This window comes from Rattus norvegicus, chromosome 2 (assembly GCF_021556685.1).
Source record: "Rattus norvegicus strain SHRSP/BbbUtx chromosome 2, alternate assembly SHRSP_T2T, whole genome shotgun sequence".
Classification (NCBI taxonomy): Eukaryota; Metazoa; Chordata; class Mammalia; order Rodentia; family Muridae; genus Rattus; species Rattus norvegicus.
In genome coordinates, this window is record NC_141535.1 from 87621016 (window position 1) to 87644372 (window position 23357).

General features: G+C 39.2%; 1 long non-coding RNA gene across 1 annotated transcript in view; it reads right to left on the reverse strand.

Annotated features, from left to right (window-relative positions):
- Nucleotides 1–23357, reverse strand: part of LOC148006668 (uncharacterized) — an 89616-nt gene that overhangs the window by 24215 nt on the left and 42044 nt on the right. The window contains exon 2 of the long non-coding RNA XR_015674319.1: nt 4974–5039. This is a non-coding gene — a long non-coding RNA (uncharacterized LOC148006668). The remainder of the gene's footprint in view (nt 1–4973; nt 5040–23357) is intronic.

Sequence of the window (23357 nt, forward strand, 5' to 3'; positions counted from 1 at the left end):
GAGGTTCCTCAGAAAATTGGATCTAGTACTACCTGAGGACCTGGCTATACCACTCCTGGGAATATACCCCAAGGATTCTCCAATATACAACAAGGACACATGCTCCACTATGTTCATAGCAGCCTTGTTTATAATAGCCAGAAGCTAAAAAGAACACAGATGTCCTACAACAGAGGAATGGATACAGAAAATGTGGTACATCTACACAATGGAGTACTACTTAGCTATCAAAAGCAATGACTTCATGAAATTCATAGGCAAATGGATGGAACTATAAAGTATCATCCTTAATGAAGTAACCCAATCCCCCAAAAAAACCACACATAGTATGCATTCACTGATAAATGGATATTAGCCCCAAAGCTCGAATTACCCAACATACAATCTACAGACCACATGAAGCTCAAGAAGAAGGATGACCAAAGTGTGAATGTTTCAGTCCTTCTTAAAAGGGGGAACAAAAATATTCACAGGAGGGGACATGGAGACAAAGTTTGGAGCAGAGCCTGAAGGAATGGCCATTCAGAGCCTCCTCCTCTTGGGGATCCAGCCCATATACATACAGCCACCTAAACTAGACAATATTGTTGAAACCAAGACGTGCATGCTGACAGGAGCCTGATATAGTTGTCTCCTGAGAGGCTCAGCCAGTTTAACAAATGTAGAGGAGAATGTTAGCAGCAAACCATTGAACTGAGAATGCGGTCTCCTTTGGGGAACTTAGAGAAAGGTTTGAAGGAGCTGAAGGGGCTTGCAACCCCATAAGAACAACAATGCCTCCTGAGAGACACAGCCAGAATACAGCAAATACAGAGGCGAATGCCAGCAGCAAACCACTGAACTGAGAATAGGTCCCCCGTTGAAGGAATCAGAGAAAGAACTGGAAGAGCTTGAAGGGGCTCGAGACCCCATATGTACAACAATGTCAAGCAACCAGAGCTTCCAGGGACTAAGCCACTACCTAAAGACTATACATGGACTGACCCTGGACTCTGACCTCATAGGTAGCAATGAATATCCTAGTAAGAGCACCAGTGGAAGGGGAAGCCCTGGGTCCTGCTAAGACTGAGCCCCCAGTGAACTAGACTGGTGGGGGGAGGGCGGCAATGGGGGGAGGGTTGGGAGGGGAACACCCATAAGGAAGGGGAGGGGGGAGGGGGATGTTTGCCCGGAAACCGGGAAAGGGAATAACACTCGAAATGTATATAAGAAATACTCAAGTTAATAAAAAAAAAAAAAAAGAAAGAAAGAAAGAAAAAAAAGAACAACAATGCCAAACACACAGATCTCATAGGGAGTAAACTACTACCCAAAGACTACACATGGACAGACCCATGGCTCCAGCTGCATATGTAGTAGAGGGTGGCCTTGTTAGACACCAATGGGAGGAGAAGCCTTTGATCCTGCCAAGGCTGAACCCCCAGTGTAGAGTCTGTCAGCGTAGGGAGGCCGGAAGGGTGGGGTGGTTGGAGAAGAGGAACATCATTATCGAAGAATGGTAGGGGGATCGGAAAGGGGGCTTATGGACTGAAACCGGGAAAGGGAATAATATTTGAATTGTAATTAAAAAATATCCAATAAAAAAGGTGATAAGGAGCTAACAGTGTATGGATCAAGCAAATGTATTAGTTACTTTATCTATTCCTATGACAAAACATTATAGTCAAAGCAACTTATAAAAGACAGTCCTTAATTGGGTTTATGGTTCCAGATGGTTAAAGGCTATGATGAGAGAGTTAAGGTCTGATGTCCACACAGATGAGAGCTCAAAATTCAAAATGCAAGCAAGAGAGAGAAAATAAGGCCCCATAACATACTTCTTTCATCCAGCACCCTAATTCTCTTCAAACAGCCACCAACAGGATATCAAATATACAGCAGCCTGAGATTTTGCCTGACATCTCTTTCAAACCACCACAGCTAGGAAAGACCCACTACCTTGGAAAGTTTCAAAGATGCTTCACTCCTTCTTTAAATGAGGAAAAAGAATACCCTTGGCAGGGAAGGGAGAGGCAAAGATTAAAACAGAGACTGAAGGAACACCCATTCAGAGCCTGTCCCACATTTGGCCCATACATATACAGCCACCCAATTGGACTAGATGGATGAAGCAAAGAAGTGCAGACCGACAGGAGCCGGATGTAGATCGCTCCTGAGAGACACAGCCAGAATACAGCAAATACAGAGGCGAATGCCAGCAGCAAACCACTGAACTGAGAATAGGTCCCCTATTGAAGGAATCAGAGAAAGAACTGGAAGAGCTTGAAGGGGCTCGAGACCCCAAAAGTACAACAATGCCAAGCAACCAGAGCTTCCAGGGACTAAGCCACTACCTAAAGACTATACATGGACTGACCCTGGACTCTGACCCCATAGGTAGCAATGAATATCCTAGTAAGAGCACCAGTGGAAGGGGAAGCCCTGGGTCCTGCTAAGACTGAACCCCCAGTGAACTAGTCTATGGGGGGAGGGCGGCAATGGTGGGAGGGTTGGGAGGGGAACACCCATAAGGAAGGGGAGGGGGGACGGGGATGTTTGCCCGGAAACCGGGAAAGGGAATAACACTCGAAATGTATATAAGAAATACTCAAGTTAATAAAAAAAAAAAAAAAAAAAAAAAAAAAAAAAAAGATGGAACAGACTCAGGTCAGGACCAGAAGTGACATTGGAAAAGGAAGATGGTGCACAAAAGTTGATCTGAAATAGTGACTTATTCCCAGAGAATTAACAGAAGGAAATGAACATAACTACAACCACGCGGGAAAAGATAGTATTCCTGCAAAACAAAAAAATGTAAAAATAAATAAATAAATAAATAAATAAATAAATAAATAAATAAATAAATAAATAAAATCTTATCATTTAGGTGGGAAAAGGGATCCCAATTCTACCATCTAAGATGAAAAGATGGGCCTTTCTAAAGCTAGACCCAAGTGAGCAATGGTCCAATGTCTACACAGTTTGAACTTGGAAAAATCAGCCTTGTGTATGATGTCTTGCTAAGTTTGTGTGCTTTTGCAGCTGTGTGCAATAGGACATGATTTAAGATAGCACTTACAGTAAAAGAGAAATGGGGAGGGAGTAAATAGAATTGAATGTAATGAGCTGGTTTCTTGTTCTTTAACGTCAGTGCACAATAACCTTCTACCATTTGGAGCTGACCCTGGAACCTGGCACCAGATTCCAGCCAGTGCTAAAAGGCAGAGTCTGCCATTTGAGGGTATCAAATTTTATATCTATCACCCTTCACCTGGACTCAGAAAACTATGCGGTAATTATTATAAACTCTTTAGCAAAACTTCAAGAGAGAACAATCCAGAACAGCATACCAAGTCCTTCTTGGCAACTCTGTGTCATTCTTATGAGCACTTGAGGATAGGATTAATCATAGTTGTCCTGAGAAATGCCTGCAATTTAGAATTAAGGTTTTCCTCTTGACCTTGCCACAGACATTGAACTATAAGACATTGTGATGCCTGGATAATCTTTCCAAATAAAGATAGGAAGCCCAGTGACCTTTGTGGAGTGTGCACCATCAGCACTGAGCTGAGAGGAAATCCTTTGAAAGGTGAGCCAAAGTAGACAGGTGTTCTGATTCAGGTCACCAGGGACTCATGCAGTATCTTAATTCTAAGGGTTTTGATGTTGAAAAGTTCAGAAAGCAATAGCTCAAAACTGTTACAATTTATTTCATAACTTCTGAGTTCTCAAGATACTGCTTCTTTCCCACATTCCTGCCTTTCTGTCTTCCTGTGCCAAGAACGCCATCTTGCCCCTGGCATTTGTACTGACCCAGTCTGATAGAAGCAGAATAGGCTAAAAATAGCAGCTGCAGAGGCAGCCAGGCTCATCCTGCTGTCCTGAAGATGTTTTGGGGTTATATTTTCATTTTTTAAATGACACAATTAAGCTTTATTATAAGTGTATACAATGAATTTCTGATCCCTGTAAACACATAAACTACTTACAAAAATTGACTAACATACATATATGTAAATCTTAAACAATATAATGCCAAAAAATTACTATGCAAAAATCAAGTTCCATTTCATTCCCAAAAAAAAGAAAAGAGCATGGTCTAAATATTGCAAGATTTTACCTTCTAGTAAAAAAACATGCACATCTCCTCATCATCAATAACTTTTTTAAAATCTTGTAGAGAGAAGTAAAGTATCCTATTATGATTTTCATTTTCATTTTTCTTTTTTAGTGAGCTTGATCTATTATGTGGTTTTTCATTTACACTTAAAGTGTTACTTTTATGAATTCCTTATATATGTTATCCACCAAATGGGGCATTTGTCCTTTCCAGCTGTGGCTTCCTCCAACTCCAAGTCACAGAATAAGCCAGCATCAGAGCCAGTTCTGTAGTCCATCTTCAAGGCCTTTTAAGACATTTTTAATGGGCATAATAACCTCTGCTTCACAATGAAAATTACATTCTTCTAGAGGTGAATCTTTTTCTTAATAAACTGGAGTAAAAGTTGCTTCATTTCTACACATGTGCTGCTACTGTGTGAATATTTAATTCAACAGGACATTTTCCTGGTACTGTGTACTCTATGTTGCTCCCCTTTCTTTCCACATGACAACATGGATTCTGATCAGGGAGGACTAAAGACAGACTTTGCTCAGAATGATTCTAGTACTTCAAAATAGGATGATACTGCTAAATTTAATAAAAGATAACAATTTGACCACATGAATAAGTTTCTACTTTCACTTTAATAGGCTTCATAACGATAGCTGTCTTAGTTTAATTCTGTCTGTTGTTATGCCTTCACACGGCTTCCTAAAGGCTGTTTACACTTATTGGTATCTACACCAATGGTAGGGAGTTTGAGAACATAATATATATTGAAAATATTTATCATAATGATCATATTCTGATGTCAAATTATACTCTTCATTAAATATCTTCCTGGTATGCTCCCTCTGATAATCCACATCAGGAGTAAATTCCTGAAACTTACCCTCACTCTTTCATAGTGGAACAAACAGGAACCTGGTTCATCTTATTTTCACTCCATTAATAGTGTCTGAAAAGCAAAGAAAATGCTTGAGAATATTCATGTGCAACACATCAGGAGAAACTGTAATAAACTGATAAATTCATAAAGTGTAACATCCCACTGCTTCCACATAAACCTTTAAATCTTAGGAGGTTTTTTTTTTCCAAAATAAGAACAATAAAGTTCAGAGGAATGCCCTGTTTTGCTCATAGCACTATTAACAAAGACAAGATTTTTATGTAGTTCTTAACATACAGTAGATGTCTTAGAGACAAAAGCACAATAGTTCTGTGCATTTGCTAGTACTGTCTTATTCTGGTTCACTCATATTTAGGGATTCTTTACTTGGTCCATGAACTTGCTGACATATCTTGTGCTATCCTTAACTGATCACACTTAAGCAGAGCTGATTACACAGCTACTGAAAACAGACAAGGGCCTGAAAGCCATCATTCTGCTCCCAAACCCACACATCAGTGTGAGGTGGGAGCAAAAAGAAGAGATAATTCAGATACTCTTGACAACACTGTACTCTCCACAAATATGAACATTTCTCTTAATTCCTAAAATATCTGTTCATTATTTTGTAAAATGTTCCTTAATTATAATTCTCCCTGTGTCTTTAAAAGTTTAAACTAATGTATGAATATCCATTAGTTTACATTGTCATACTTGTTCTACTATACTGCTGGCCTACTGCAATGTTCAAGATTTGATGCAAACTTGTCATGGTCTCCTTACCCACAAACATGTTCAGGTTCTTTGTCCAATACCGAGGTTGTAAAGCATATGGATGGTTTTAGTTGATTCAATTTTATTAAATGAAATAAAAAGTTTAATAATTACGCATCCGTAGTGTATCTAGTGATGATTCTACACACACACACACACACACACACACACACACACTCACACACAGACAGACACACACACACACACAGTGAATGGTTTAAAGTAAGGGAAGCATATATATCTTCTAACACATTATTTCTCTGTACAGAATGCTTGGTGAATTTGTGTGCCCTCTTGTACAGGGACTGTTCTAACCCATGTCACTCCAGGCTTTACTATATGGGCTTATGAATTGAACACAGAAAGAAATAATTTTAGGCATAAACACAACTTGATAACACTGTTTTCAGTCCAAATATGCCTAGGACTTTCATTGATATTTACCAATATTTACAAATGATGTGGTTGTTATGTTCTTGGATGTGAGGTAGATCGGGGTCAAATGTCCTATGACTATCTTTTTCATTAGAAAAATAATATCTTTAATTTGGAGAATATTAACTGTCAAGATGAAGAGCTCTTCCATATTATGGCCATGCTGTTGTCAATATAGTCAACTAAATGCAAGTGTCTGCTCCCGGGAGGTGGTCCCTTTACAGAGAGCTAAGTAAATGGAGGATATGCTTTTCTTCCTTCACTTTCTTTCTGGAGTGACTGCAGGGACTACTTTGTGACATTGAGTCAGCACTGGAGAGAAAAGCAATGCATGAGGGATAGAGTACATGTTGGTACTGAAGAGCACCATGCCTTTCTAGTAGCTTTCTGTTTTGACAAAGCCATTTGGGAGCCTAGCCATTGAATATAATGGCTAAGACCTTTTCCAATTGCTTCAACAAAATCTGTACTTCAGTAACATCCAGAGTTAGTCATACTTTTGGGGGACTCTATGCATTTCAAGGACTATGAATCTGGGATATATTTTATTATATTCTGTCTACTAAATGTATGCCTTATCTGAGCAAATGATGCTCTGGGCGATGCCATTATTCTGCTTATATATTCATCATTGACTAGACATTGAGGTAACTAGAATATATTTTATTAAATAGGATGATTCCTAGTGTAAATAATAGAACATCAGTAAGTATGTAACACCAAACCATAAGTCCTTTTATCTTTCTGAACGTTGTCTCATTTTGTGTATGTAAAGAATTCTTAATATATATTATCAATCTGTAGATAGCCAATATTTTTAAATTTTGCTTTACAAATAAGGATTACTTCCATTACTTCTCAGATCAGACCTCCTTTTATAAAGAAAATTAATTCCAAAACATTTAAAACTTTTTAAATATTATTTTTATGATACATGTATGTGTGAGCACTTTCATGTATATATGTGTGCCACATGGATGCAGTGACTGCAGAAGCCAGGAAGTTCAGATCTTTAGAACTAGAGTTACAGGCAATTGTAAGCTACCATGTGGATACTGGGAACTAATCCCAGCACCTCTACAAGAGCAACATATGCTCAACTGCTGAGCCACTCCTCCAGCGCAGTATTTCATATTTAGTTGAATCTATGCTCACAAATTCTGTTACAGACTATAATGTAAGCATACTTTTTTGGAACTTACTTTTAATAAGGTTTCAACCTTTCCTATAGCTCATCACCCACCAGAGGTCCCAGAAGAGAAAAGATATTACAGTGGGGGTAGGGAATGGATCACTTCAGCAGTAGTTCTTTGGCATGATCTTGCTCTTCCTTGGCAGTAGTTCAGCTTGGGAGCAAATGCCAAATATGACTTACCAGCTGCAAACCAGTCCTCTAGGCAGGGAGACTACAGGCACCAGCCAGCAGCTACATCCCAGTTCTTTTGAGCTCAACAACACTATGTAAGGCAAACCAATTAATGTGTGTCTTTAGTGACACAGAACAAACCAAACCTCACTTCTCATTCCCCACTGTCTGTGGGGTTATACTCCTTCATCAAGCATCCTTTCACTTGTTTGCTATATCAAAATACCCTTTTACCTGTCTGCTTTGGGAAACAGCCTTTCATGTGTTTGCTTTAACAAGACATCCTTTCGCCTCTGTGCACCAGCAGAATATCATTTGTCTTAACTTTCCAAAGAAACTAGATGTTTCCACTTCACTATAAGGTCTGGATCTAGTTAGGCATAGCCAATTTAATTGTCTCTTATTTTTGAGCATACTAATCGGATCTGTAATGAGAACTGACAGCCTAGACCAGTCAGCTCTTTTATAGGGTATTTATTTTTTTTAAAAAAAAATTGGAAATACTATTTCTTCCCATTGTCGGAGAACAGTCTGGAGAAGTATGTCCCTCCACTCTGTTGCAATAAATCCACAAACCAAATAAGGCTGTGAGAGGAAAATACAATTCAATAAGAGTGCAAAGTGGGTGCCTAGTTTGGTCAGATCTACCACTACACTACTGTAAGCAAGCATTGACTCAAAATCCAATAATAGAAAGGGGAATGGCTGCAAGAGCAAGCAAACTGGGTAGTCAACAGATTCTTCCCTCTGAGAAGTCATTCAACCTTCTCATCCAAATGAATATGAAAGACTTGAGACAGATGAAGATCTGTATGTTGTTTAACCTGCTTCTCTTCTTAAATGAGAACTTTGTTAGGGTTTTGCTAAGTAGACTTATCAATAGAGATCTTAAATTTTCCTTGGATAGCCAAGACAGCATGCACATCATTCAGACACCCTGAACACCTTAGAATTTGCATACAGTCTCTGGAAAGGCACTTAGTTGCTTTGATTTTTCAATACAGATGAAAAAACTATCATTTGTATGTCACAAATGCAGTCATTTTATGAAATTGTATGAATATATTTGGAAACTATGTATTGGAAATCTCTCTCTCTCTCTCACACACACACACACACACACACACACACACACACACACTCTCTCTCAATATAGCTAAGAGATAGAATAAGGGCATTACTTATGTCTGCCTCCACAGTATTCATTTCCTGTCTATTAATAACAAAATCTCTTCCTGGAATATTAAGGAATTCATGAGCTTTTACTGAAGAACATTTGTCTAGATTATGGCATTTGTTGGAACAGTTGTATAACATAACAAGGAAATAGAATGTTGCTTGAGAATTATGAGTTATGCCTTATACAACAGAAGAACATGAAAGAAAAAAATCACTCTGATGTGGCAGGAGTATTTGAGACCTCTCCAAATACACTGATTCCATCCCACCACCACACCCCAGCTCTACAATAGTGACTCGAAGTTTAGAGGATTGCTTTTGTGAACATTAGAGCATGACTCATCCTTTACAGGTGTCTAGTCCAGATGTTTTGGTGGAGGTGGACCACCACCTCCAGTCTGTGAAATGAGCATGATTCAGGGCAAGTTAAAGAGCTCTTAATCCAAGGATATTCAGGAATTTGATGTAGCTCAAACAATGCCACATTTGACCACCAAAGCTATCTTTTCTGCCAAAGCTGTGAAGATATTCCTTTTCATGCCTGATGTTACCTACTAAGAAATGAAGTGGTGTTGCTGATGGAACTTTACCTGCTACATTGAGGCAGCACTGTGTAGGAGGCCAGATAATCACAACATCAGTTAAAAGCTACCATTTAAACAGATTAACAAATTCAGCCACGTAAGCAAAGAAAGAATTCCATTTAAGTATCTACAAACCTACTTAATGGTTTATTAGTTTGCTTTTTGCTTAATTTACTTTAACTTATATTGCTGTTGCGTGCAACCATGAGAATGCCAAATAATAATGACAATTTCTTATTAAGGATTTTTAAAGGCTGTACTGTGATTATTCGGGCAATATGCACATTGTTAATGTATTTCAGATAATATGACGAATTTGAGATACTCTTTTTATATTTACAGAATTTATATTACAAAGATTAGAAAGGCTTTATCGGAATCAGCAAGACAAACAAGTGAGTACCAGAGCAGATACAAAGTCTTGAAATCTGGTTGTTTCATACATGAAAACAAAGGGAATAATTGAAGAAACGGTCAGCATAGACTCATTAGCTTTATAATATCTTCCTAATGCCTACAATGTGTCAAATGCTTTAGATGGCTAATTCTGAAGCCCAGTCATGGTCATTCTGATGCCCAACCATCTGGACTAGAATCATCTGAATATCTGGAAAAGATTTTCCAAAGCAATGTGCAAGTGGACAAGACCCTCCTGCGTGAGACCAAATTTGAAGTGCGAACCTAATCTGTGCATCCTGAGAAATCTATATTGCTCCATAATTTGACAATTGTATTTCTTTGCCATTAACAGTAGACTTTCCTTCATGTTAAAATAGTGTAGCAAAATATATTGTCTTTTCAGCATGTAACTATTCTTCGTTAAAAGCTTTAGCAATGGACAATTTTGATGATATAAACACCAATATCAGAAAATATTTCAAACTCCATGGTATTCTGGACTGCTTTTGTTTCAATTATGATTTAAAAAATTTAAAAACACTGTTTTGATAGAAGCAAACAAGGTATCAACTTTTAGAGTTTGCTTAGAGGATATTAGAAAATGGCCCTTTTAACTCAGGAGTGGGGATAAAACACACATCCCGGAAGATAAAAGAATAATACCACATGATTCCATGATCATCTAAGCTATTAGAGGTAGATGTGAATTATGTCACATACATGCCATACCTGTCTACTGGAATTCGTGGTTTTATTCAGTCCTTCTGAGAGTGCCTATTTCACCTTTCCTCAACATGCAGGGTGTCTGCGAATCTGATGAATTCATGTTTGCATGAAAAAGCAGATGCTCAAGATTAGAAGGAACTTGAGGCTCCTCAGAAGAAAGGATTCTGTCTGTTCTGATGACTTGAGTTTATTTTCAGGGCATGGGGTATCAGAAGGAAGTAGACTGGGAAGGTAAGGTGTACAACTTAATATGGCATGAATATAAGCAGCCTACGTTTGAAATGCAAGGACTGCATCCTAAAAACAATAACACTTGGAAATTTCAGTCCACTTTGGCATGGAATATCATAGTTGAAGGCAGTAAGAGATACCTCTGTATCCTGAGAAAATACCGCAACATGGAAAGCGTGCTAACTAGTAGAATGTTGTCTTGTTTCTTGACCTTAAGACGTGGGAATTGGATCCTTAGATCTGAGTAAGCCAACTTAAATGAGACATGCAGTGTTTTGCCGGTGACCACTGAAATACAATTTCAGGAGATATGCATTGACATTCATTTCCCCTAGAACACTTTAAAAGTCAAAATACCATTAGATCATACTAAGACAACAGCAAATGTTTAGTCCTTGTCTGTTTCTAAGTCTAAAACTCTTCCCAGGTGCTAACTGAACTCTGGGCTTTGTCGATTTTGCTAAGAAAGGCACTTCTTTCATGTGTTCATCATATTCAGCTTCTATTTTGTTCATCATGTGATAAACATTATGAACACTCACCTTATACCTCAATGAGAGGCTTGAAAGAGGCCCTTCCAGGAACCACATACCCTAAGCCTATTCCTGCCCCTCCAGTGCTTTTTTTTTTAAGACCTTACATATTTAATACACTGTGTTACTCCTGTACAAATGGAAAAAACTTAAGTTCAACATTTCTAGACCAATAGGGCTGTTAATTTCTGTACAGTGCCAACTCAACACAGTAAACGGGGATACTTTTTTCCAAAGTTGACAGCACAGCTAAAGTTTCAAAAAATTCAAATTATATATCTGTATATATATATATATATACATATATATATTTATATAAAAAGACCAATAATAGCAGTGTGTTATGTATCAACAGCAGCAACAGCTTTTCCAGGTTCTGCAGTCATCTGAACAAAACTGTAGAGACATCCAGCACACTCCATTAAAAAAAAAAAGTAAAAAAACAAAACCCGAGAAAACAGCACAGTTCTGTTACTCTTGTGGTACCTGGCACCATTTTTTTTAATTAGCTTCTCAATCATCATCTGGAAAGAAAACATTCTGAGCAACATCATTAAAAACAGCTCTGATAAAGCACGGTCACTACTACGTATCATAAAGCAGGTACAAGCTATTTTACATCCACAGAGGTATGATACAGTACTGTCCTACATCTATAATACTAGAGGATACAATTTAAGAGGCATTATTTGAGACTTGATTCTACTTTTCCAGCAGAGGGCCCAAAGGATGGTGTGACACAGCTTTGTAAAGAAACATACTCTAGACAGGATTTCCTTTCACTAGTGGCACAGTTCTAAGGATTCATTCTCTCCATGAATGTCAACTAAAACTGTTATTAAAAAAATGAAATATCCCTAGAACAAAACCGTATAACCACCGGATTCACATGAAGATGACCTAGTGGAGACAAGCTGGACCTCACCTTACCAACAAGCTATCAAATCTGTTATGTTTAAACAGTGAGACCTCCAAGGAAGGAGATGCCAAGTAGTGCTTCAAAGCTTCGGACCACAATCAAACACAGCATCCTTTTCAACAGAAGCAGAAGCTCATCTGAATATGCTCAAGGATGCTGACATCAACATTTAATCATCTCCTCACTCATCCAGGAAGAAGGGGAGATCAGTTACTACTGTACTTTCTTGTGTTCAACCAAATCACCATGTTACAAAAATAGCAAGCTGCCATAATAAAAAATAAGGCTCCTCTATCCAGCACCAGATAGCATCATTTTACTTTCAAGCCTAGAAATTGCACACTTGTATATAAACCAACCGAAGATGAGGATTGAGAGTTCATCTTGGTGGATTTTTCCTTTGATGAATATGAAATGTCCTTCCTTATCTTTTTTGATGACTTTTAATTGAAAATTGATTTTATTTGATATTAGAATGGCTACTCCAGCTTGTTTCTTCTGACCATTTGCTTGGAAAGTTGTTTTCCAGCCTTTCACTCTGAGGTAGTGTCTGTCTTTGTCTCTGAGGTATGTTTCCTGTAGGCAGCAGAATGCAGGGTCCTCATTGCGTATCCAGTTTGTTAATCTATGTCTTTTTATTGGGGAGTGGAGGCCATTGATGTTGAGAGATATTCAGGAATAGTGATTATTGCTTCCTGTTATATTCATATTTGGATGTGAGGTTATGTTTGTGTGCTTTTCTTCTCTTTGTTTTGTTGCCAAGACGATTAGTTTCTTGCTTCTTCTAGGGTATAGCTTGCCTCCTTATGTTGGGCTTTACCCTTTATTATCCTTTGTAGTGCTGGATTTGTAGAAAGATATTGTGTAAATTTGGTTTTGTCATGGAATATCTTGGTTTCTCCATCTATGTTAATTGAGAGTTTTGCAGGATACAGTAACCTGGGCTGGCATTTGTGTTCTCTTAGGGTCTGTATGACATCAGTCCAGGATCTTCTGGCCTTCATAGTTTCTGGCGAAAAGTCTGGTGTGATTCTGATAGGTCTGCCTTTATATGTTACTTGACCTTTTTCCCTTACTGCTTTTAATATTCTTTCTTTATTTTGTGCGTTTGGTGTTTTGACAATTATGTGACGGAGGTGTTTCTTTTCTGGTCCAATCTATTTGGAGTTCTGTAGGCTTCTTGTATACCTATGGGTATCTCTTTTTTTAGGTTAGGGAAGTTTTCTTCTATGATTTTGTTGAAGATATTTACTGGTCCTTTGAGCTGGGAGTCTTCACTCTCTTCTATACCTATTATCCTTAGGTTTGATCTTCTCATTGAGTCCTGGATTTCCTGTATGTTTTGGACCAGTAGCTTTTTCTGCTTTACATTATCTTTGACAGTTGAATCAATGATTTCTATGGAATCTTCTGCTCCCGAGATTCTCTCTTCCATCTCTTGTATTCTGTTGGTGAAGCTTGTATCTACAGCTCCTTGTCTTTTCTTTTGATTTTCTATGTCCAGGGTTGTTTCCATGTGTTCTTTCTTGATTGCTTCTATTTCCATTTTTAATTCCTTCAACTGTTTGATTGTGTTTTCCTGGAATTCTTTCAGGGATTTTTGCGATTCCTCTCTGTAGGCTTCTACTTGTTCTCTAAGGGAGTTCTTTATGTCTTTCTTAAAGTCCTCCAGCATCATGATCAAATATGATTTTGAGACTAGATCTTGCTTTTCTGGTGTGTTTGGATATTCCGTGTTTGCTTTGGTGGGAGAATTGGGCTCCGATGATGCCATGTAGTCTTGGTTTCTGTTGCTTGGGTTCCTGCGCTTGCCTCTTGCCATCAGATTTTCTCTAGTATTACTTTGTTCTGCTATTTCTGACAGTGGCTAGACAGTCTGTAAGCCTGTGTGTCAGGAGTGCTGTAGACCTGTTTTCCTGTTTTCTTTCAGCCAGTTATGGGGACAGAGTGTTCTGCTTTCGGGCTTGTAGTTTTTCCTCTCTACAGGTCTTCAGCTGTTCCTGTGGGCCTGTGTCTTGAGTTCACCAGGCAGGTCACTTGCAAGGGAAAAGTTGGTCCTACCTGAGGTTCCGAGGCTCAAGTGTGCTCGTGGGGTACTGCCTAAGTCCTCTCCGCGGCAGCAGCAACCGAGAAGATCTGCGCAGCTCTTTCCAGGAGCCTCCGTGCACCAGGGTTCCAGATGACGTTTGGTGTTTTCCTCTGGCGTCTGGATGTGCACAGAGTGCAGTCTCTTCTGGTTTCCCAGGCGTGTCTGCCTCTCTGAAGGTTTAGCTCTCCCTCCCACGGGATTTGGGTGCAGAGAACTGTTTATCTGGTCTGTTTCCTTCAGGTTCCGGCGGTGTCTCAGGCGCAGGGGTCCTGCCGCTCCTGGGCCCTCCCCTACGGGAACCCAGAGGCCTTATACAGTTGCCTCTTGGGCCAGGGATGTGGGCAGGGGTGGGCAGTGTTGGTGGTCTCCTCCGCTCTGCAGCCTCAGGAGTGCCCACCTGATCAGGCGGTGAGGTCTCTCTCCCATGGGCTCCAGTGCTTTTTTTAAAGTTGCATGGGTCCATTCAGCTCTCCCACACTGGCTTTGTTAGCTACTAAAAAAAGAAAGTCAATCAGCATGAAGTTTATTCCAAAATGCTGTTGTTTCAACAAATAATACTAACTTCTCATGGGATTACCAGTACTTCCTGTTTACATGGTTTGGAAGAACTTGAGCTCAGATGACCCTTGTCTTGGATTTCTGTGTGTTCTTGTTTGTCCATCAAAGCTGAGAATAATAAAAAAAGTCACACAGGAAACAAGCCTGCATGTTGATACTCATTCCAATCCAAGGAAATACTCACTGTAAATGTATTCAAATGCAGCTCACTGTTTCCTAAGTAGTTGAATGGCATTACCTACATTTAGGTTTCTAAAATGGGGAGAAACTGTTTCTAGGACTTTTTATTTGAAGTCTATTGTTTGCAGGTGGTTTTAAAGTATATCTTTAAAAATTCCATTAGTTCTCACCAGGGCAGTTGCACTGGTTTCCATAGCAACGTTCAAAATGAGTGTAGGTGCAATCAACACAAATGATTACATTAATAGATAGTTTAGCATTTCTGTTGAGTATGAAGGTTGTCCAACATTTTTAGATCGTGAAGCTATAATTTAAGTCCCCCTTCTTCAATGGAATCATTGAACATCAGATATCATTTGCATGAAATGACTAATGAACCCACTTAGCTTCAAACTTTAAAGCTTTCAAAGGTATTAAAAGTGATTCTGGTCATATCTTGCTTCTATAAAGAATATATTGATTGTTCAGTTTGAGGTGGAAGCCGAGAAAACTCACTCACTTCAGACACGGAAGCTTAAAACGAAAACATAATTTTCAGAGAACTCAGGAAGGCGGCCATTTTTGGATCTGGACCATGTCCCTGAAGGGAGATTGTGCAACATTTTTATAGGATGGGAACACAAAGCAAGGGGGATGAGGTGGGCTGTTGCACCAACCAATCGTATTTTGACACAAGTACTTAAACAAGGAAATTAACTTTGGTGACTAGAATTTATCTTGGTCACCTGGTTTCAGGGTCCTTGATTCAGCTTTTACAATAAGGTCCCCTCCTGGACTCTTGTAGGGAATTTTAGAATGATGAGGGAACAAAGGTGTGAGCAAGTTGCACATAGTCAAGACAAGCAACACATTTCTCACTTGTGTACCTTAGTTTAGATAACGGGAAAACAGCAGCTTCCCACTTAACATGCTCTACTGCTTAACGGACAAACATCAAACATCTGGAGAAGCAGGACAGGAGTTAGCTTCCAGGGCCTGGGAACATGAATTCAGTTTTGATTCTGCCAGCAAGGTGGAACTCAGGAAACTGCCTCCTAACATTGATGATACCCTTATCAATTACATAAAAAGGACATTTTTATGCCCAACATCATGAAACAAAAACATAATTGGAATGAGTAAGAAGTGTCCTTGGGGAAGCTCTTCACATTACATGGGACTGACAGACTTAGGAGACAAGTGAGTGACTGCTGGCTCTGATGGATTCCTATGGACCCCTTTAGGAGCAAATAGGATACACATGATGTCTGCTGGCAATTATTTAGCAAAGAACTATTTTTGACCAGTTACTTTTTCTAGAGCTTGTATGAATTATATGAACAAGGTGCCTGAAGAGGAATATTAAGGAACAGACATGAATTAATGAATAATAACATAAATAGCAACACAAGCTAGCTGACGGTGAGAATAATAAACATTAGCAGATAGCAAAAGTTCTGAGTTAACTTTGGAATTTGAATCTCTAAATACAATAGGTATCATTAAAATATTCCTTTTTGAAATTTAAATTAATTTTCTTGAACATAGTATTGCTTGTTCAACATAGTATTGTTGTTATTACATTTATCCATTCTTTTCAATTTCATTTTATGAAGAATGCATGAAATTTTAAAATAAGACAATCAATATTTTGCCTTTAATGCATTACATTTTTCTTTTTTTTTTTTCTGCTGTGGTATAGTTGAGGTTATGGACTTTAAACAATCTGATTGCATTTCATGGCTCTATAGGGACCTTGCATGCTAGCCAGTTATCAGACAGATGCATTCTATGGACATTTGGAAGCAAGAACTACCAATCTGTGTTACATGTTGACAGCATAATTATAGTTTCAATGCTGAGAATCTTTTGGTGTTCTAGGTAGTGATTGGTGAAGTGTGCTCACAGAGGAGCAAAGCCGAGTACTGTGGGCTGGGCTACCAGAGATAAACACTGCAAAGAGAGACAAGTGGAGAGGAAGAAGCTAGGTATTTTGTGCAAAAACCCTTGTAAGTCTTTAAACAAGTAGTCAATCCTGTATGTAAGACAACACTGTACAACAATTAGCACAGAAGAATCCTGAGGTTTAGGCTGAAGCATAATTTGGATTCAAGCCACATGGGGAAATGTGAAATCTTTGTTAGTAGAAAGTAGGAGCATTTCAGATTTGAAGTAACTTACATACCCTGGATATTTTATTGATGATTCTAAAAGCTGTGTCTTATGAACGCATCTACTCTATAGTAAAAATCAGTATTACTTTTTCCTCCAGATAATAAATAAATACATTCTGATTTGCAAACGAGTCTGTTTTGCAGCTGCTGAACTCTGAAACTGCAAAAAAAATATGCAGCTTTAGGTTATATATATTTTAATAAATATATGTGTGCACTAATAAAGCTCTATTTGTAGAATTTGGTATACATCATTTTGCTGATGAATATAATTCACTGACTTTTGCTCTAGATCCGTCCTTCTTTAAGAAAAGTTATTTAAATATTTGTATTGTTATTATAAGAAACATTTATGCATGTGTGGAAATATGTACAGGAATGCAATTGTCCTCGAAGTAAGAAGACGGTATCAGATTCGCTAAAGCTGGACTGACAGGCAGCCAGAAGATACTCAAGATACATGCTGGGAATGGCCCTCTAGTCCCCCACAAGAATGCTAAGTACTCTTAAACATTAAAAGGTCTCAGGGAGGTGAAATGCTATCAACTCTCCAGTAGAAGGTCATATCCAGGGAGCATGAAGTCAATGTGGTGGGAGGTAGGGAGAGACAGAAGACATATAAAATTGGAAGTGAAAATATAGAAAGAGTAGACAAGAGAGAAATTGAAGCAGAAAGAATAAATTAGTGAGTTTGATCAAAACACACTATACATTTGTAAAATTCTCAATAAAAATGAAAATAAGAAAACTAAATAATAATTTGTGTTCCATTAGCAAATCAATTGCCTATAAAATCTAAATTTATTATATCTTTAATGTCATATATTTAAAAAAAAATCATGAGATATACAATGAAGCCTAAAAATGTGCAAGAGAAAACTCAGTGGTCAAAAGATTGTGAAGATAAATGTTTTAAAACTAAGAAACAAAGCAGCTATTTTGAAATAGAAATTTTAATGAAAAACAGAAGTTTAACTGAAAAGCAAAAAAAATTCAAAAATTTTAGAGATGAAAGTAAAACAGTAAATGTTTAAATTTCACAATGTATAATCATGATAAAAAGTAACTTGGTGTCAGAGAAATAGGAACTAGCTAAACAAAAAACAGAAAGACTATAAAAATAGTGAACTGGACCTCTTTTTTTTTTTTAATCTTTATTAACTTGAGTATTTCTTATTTACATTTCGATTGTTATTCCCCTTCTCGGTTTCTGGGCCAACATCCCCCTAATCCCTCCCCATCCTCCCCCCATTACCGCCCTCCCCCCAACAATCATGTTCACTAGGTGTTCAGTCTTGGCAGGACCAAGGGCTTCCCCTTCCACTGGTGCTCTTACTAGGCTATTCATTGCTACCTATGAGGTTGGAGACCAGGGTCAGTCCATGTATAGTCTTTGGATAGTGGCTAAGTCCCTGGAAGCTCTGGTTGGTTGACATTGTTGTTCATATGGGGTCTTGAGCCCCTTCAAGCTCTTCCAGTCATTTCCCTGATTTCTTCAACGGGGATCCTGTTCTCAGTTCAGTGGATTGCTGCTGGCATTTGCCTATGTATTTGCTGTATTCTGGCTGTGTCTCTCAGGAGAGATCTACATCAGGTTCCTGTCGGCCTGCACTTCTTTGCTTCATCCTTCTTATCTAGTTTGGTGGCTGTACATGTATGGGCCACATGTGGGGCAGACTCTGAATGGGTGTTCCTTCTGCCTCTGTTCTAAACTTTACCTCCCTATTCCCTGCCAAGGGTGAACTGGACCTCTTTACTGCTCCAACTAGTATTTATTCAGTGAATTAAACATTTAAGACTTATTTTATGCAGTAAATATAAAACATTTTCTGGTGATAGGCACCTCTGTTAATTTCACAATTAGACTACAAGAGTTTGCAGATATCACTATTAAACTCTGAATCTTCTAGGTGTATGTCCCCAGTGGCATAGCTGGATCATATAGTGGTTTCCCTTTCTAGATTTTTAAGCAATCTCCATAGTGTTGCATGTAGTTTCAAAATTGCTACATTTTTCTGTGATCAGACCTCACTCTGGGGTCTCCCAGCTTCCACTTTGTTCCACCCAGCTTAGCTCTGGGATCCCTGGACAGCAGCCCTAACTTGGCTTCTCTTTCTACCTGCCTTTGTTCCAGGAAGGATCGCACTATCAGCTCCCACCCAAGACCCTTGAAGCCAAGAATAATATACAGAAATCCATCAACCTAATCCATTATGTAAACAAACTCAAGGAAAAAAAAACCACATGATCATCTCACTATATGCTGAAAAAACATTTGACAAAATTCAACATCCCTTCATGATAAAAGTCTTAGAAAGATCAGGAATTCAAAGCCCATACCTAAACATAGTAAAAGCAATATACAACGAACCAGTAGCTAACATCAAACGAAATGGAGAGAAACTTGAAACACTCCTCCTAATGTCAAGGACTAGATAAGGCTGCCCATTCTCTCCCTATCTATTCAATATAGTACTCAAAGTTCTAGCCAGGACAATTAGACAACAAAAGGAGGTCAAAGGGATACAAAGTAGTAAGAAAGAACTCAAAATATCACTATTTGCAGATGATATGATAGTGTACTTAAGTGACCTCCAAAATTCAACAAGAGAACTCCTTGAAGCTGATAAACAATTTCCGTAAAGTGACTGGATAAAAAATTAACTCAAACAAATCAGTAGCCTTCCTCTACTCAAAGAATAAACAGGCTGAGAAAGAAATTAGGGGAACAACACCCTTCACAATAGCCACAAACAATATAAAATACCTTGGTGTGACTTTAACCAAGCAAGTGAAAGATCTATATGACAAGTCTCTGAAAAAAAGAAATTGAAGATGACCTCAGAAGATGGAAAGATTATCCATGTTTATAGACTGGCAGGATTAACATAGTAAAAACGGCCATTTTACCAAAAGCAATCTATAGATTCAATGCAATCCCATCAAAATTGCAGCTAAATTCTTTACAGAGATAGAAAGAGAAATTCTTAAAATCATTTGGAACAATGAAGAAAAAAAAAACAGGATAGTGAAAACTATTTTCACCAAAAAGAGAGCTTCTTGGGGAATCACCATCCCTGAATTCAAGCTCTACTACAGAGCAATAGTGATAAAAACTGCATGGTATTGGTCCAGAGACAGGCATGTAGATCAATGTAATAGAATTGAAGACCCAGAAATGAGACCATAAGGGTTGGGGATTTAGCTCAGTGGTAGAGCGCTTGCCTAGGAAGTGCAAGGCCCTGGGTTCGGTCCCCAGCTCTGGAAAAAAAAAAGAACAACAACAGAAATGAGACCATAAACCTACAGTCACTTGATCTTTAACAAAAAAGCTAAAACAATCCAGCAGGAAAAATACAGCATATTCAATAAATGGTGCTGTCTTAAGTGGAGGTCAGGATATAGAAAAATGCAAATTGACCCACTCTTATCTCCTTGTACAAAGCTCAAGCCCAAGTGTATCAAAGACCTCCATGGCAAAGATTAAAACAGACACAGAAGGAACACCCATTCAGAGCCTGCCCCACATGTGGCCCATACATATACAGCCACCCAATTAGACAAGATGGATGAAGCAAAGAAGTGCAGGCTGACAGGAGCCAGATGTAGATCTCTCCTGAGAAACACAGCCAGAATACAGCAAATACAGAGGCGAATGCCAGCAGCAAACCACTGAGCTGAGAATAGGACCCCTGTTGAAGGAATCAGAGAAAGAACTGGAAGAGCTTGAAGGGTCTCGAGACCCCATATGTACAACAATGTCAAGCAACCAGAGCTTCCAGGGACTAAGCCACTACCTAAAGACTAGACATGGACTGACCCTGGACTCTGACCTCATAGGTAGCAATGAATATCCTAGTAAGAGCACCAGTGGAAGGGGAAGCCCTTGGTCCTGCTAAGACTGAACCCCCAGTGAACATGATTGTTGGGGGTAGGGCGGCAATGGGGGGAGGATGGGGAGGAGAGCACCCATAAACCAGGGGAGGGAGAGGAATTAGGGGGATGTTTGCCTGGAAACCGGGAAAGGGAATAACATTCGAAATGTAAATAAGAAATACTCAAGTTAATAAAAAATATGTATCTATACATATATATTTAGCCTGTTTAAATAATGTAAGTGTATACATGTATTGAGATATCACATGGTAACATGCACAATGTTCACATTTTCATGTGATAGTTAAAAATAAATTCAATTTCTGAAAAATGAAAAAAAAAAGACCTCCATATAGAACCAGATATGCTGAATCTATTAGAAAAGAAATTGGGAAAGAACCTTGAACACATCAGCACAGGGGAAACTTCCTGAACACCAATGACTCAAGCTCTAACAAAAATCTCAGAATACCCATGATACAACTTACAGACTACATGAAGCTCAAGAAGAAGGAAGAGCAAAGTGTGGATGCTTCATTCCTACTTCGAAGGGGGAACAAAATAATTAAGATAGGTAGAGGCTGGCAGTGAATTGGGAGGAAGAAAAGAAGGGGAGAGGAAAAAAGGGGGGCAGGATCAGATGTGGGAGGAAACAGGAGAGGCACAGAGGGTCAGGAAATCGAACAGAGGTGTGTAGCAATGGGGGATGGGGAACTGGGATTAGCTAACAAAAACTGCAAGACACCAGGAAAGCAAGAGGCTCCCAGGACCCAAGGGGATGACATTAGCTAAAATATCCAACAAAAGGAATAGAGAACCTGTTGAGACCATATTCAGAGGTTAGGCACGACCACTAGTTGAATGATGGATTCACTCACCCGTCTCAAAAATTTTAACCCAGAATTACTCCCGTCTAAAAGAATTACAGGGACAATGAGTGGAGCAGAGATTGAAGGAAAGGCCATCCAGAGACTGCCACACTTAGGGATCCATCCCATATGCAGCCTCCAAACCCAATCACTATTGCTGATGCCATGAAGTGCTTGCTGACAGGAGCCTTGTATTGGAGTCTCCTGAGAGGCTCTGCCAGAACCTTAGTGATACAGATGCTTGGAGCCAATCATCAAACTGAGCACGGAGACCCCATTGGAGAAATTAGAGCAAGGACTGAAGAAGCTGAGGGGGTTTGCAATCCCATAGGAAGAACAACAATAGGGGTTGGGGATTTAGCTCAGTGGTAGAGCGCTTGCCTAGCATACGCAAGGCCCTGGGTTCGGTCCCCAGCTCCGGAAAAAAAAAAAAAGAAAAAAAAAAAAGGAAGAACAACAATATCAACCAACCAGACCCCCAGAGCTCTCAGGGACTAAGCCACCAACCAAAAAATACACATGAAAGGACCCATGGCTCCAGCTGAATATGTAGGAGAGGATGCCTTATCTGGCATCAATGGGAGGGGAGGCCCTTGTTCCTAGGAAGGCTCCATGTGCAGGGTAAGAGAATGCTAGAGCAGTGGGGCAAGGGTCAGTGGGTGGGTCGGGTGCACCCTCATAGAAGGGAGGGGAAGCTTAGAAAGGGAATAACATTTGAAATGTATATAAATAAAATAACCAGTAAAAAGTTAAAGAAGAGAAAGACATAACGTACAGCTTTTTACCTTTAACTTGTCTACTAAGCACAATTGCTGGGCAGAGATAACTCCCACCTGAAAAGGCGTGCCCTCACCAATTTATCTCTGTCTCTCCTTCTGCCCTAAACTTAGTGACTTGTTTCACCTAGTCCCTGCCAGACATCCTTGGAACACCCTCCCATATCAGAGGCCATAGGCCCTAGCCCTCCCACAAGGCCTTACATGATTGTTGCATCCTTCTCCCTCCAAAGCCTGACAGAAAAAGTTTCCCACCTTTCTTGTGTCTGCCTTTTCCTCCTGGGACCCCCAAGTCTCACCTGTAGTTTCTACCCAACAATTGGCCTCCAGCCATCTTTACTGACAAATCAAGGACTAATTGGGGATCCTGTTAGCATCAGAACCTCCCCTTACACCAGAATAATTTCTATACATCCTGGACTAATGTATGTTCCCACTGACCGTGTGTAAGAGTTCCTCCCCACATCTATCTTTACCACAATTTATTTTCTTTTGTTTTATTTATGATAGCTACTCTAACTGAGATGAGGTGGGGTCTCTTTTTCATTTGGCTTTATATTTCAACTGTCCCTCGACTAGTTATGGAAATTGTTAAGTTATTGTACCAAGAGACAATGTGTGTTGTTGCCTACATTCAATTCCCCAGCACTCAGCACAATTGAGATAGAGGATTGAGGCTCAAAGCTGCTGTGAATGAATGAATGAATGAATGAATGAATGGATGAATGAGCTAATGAATG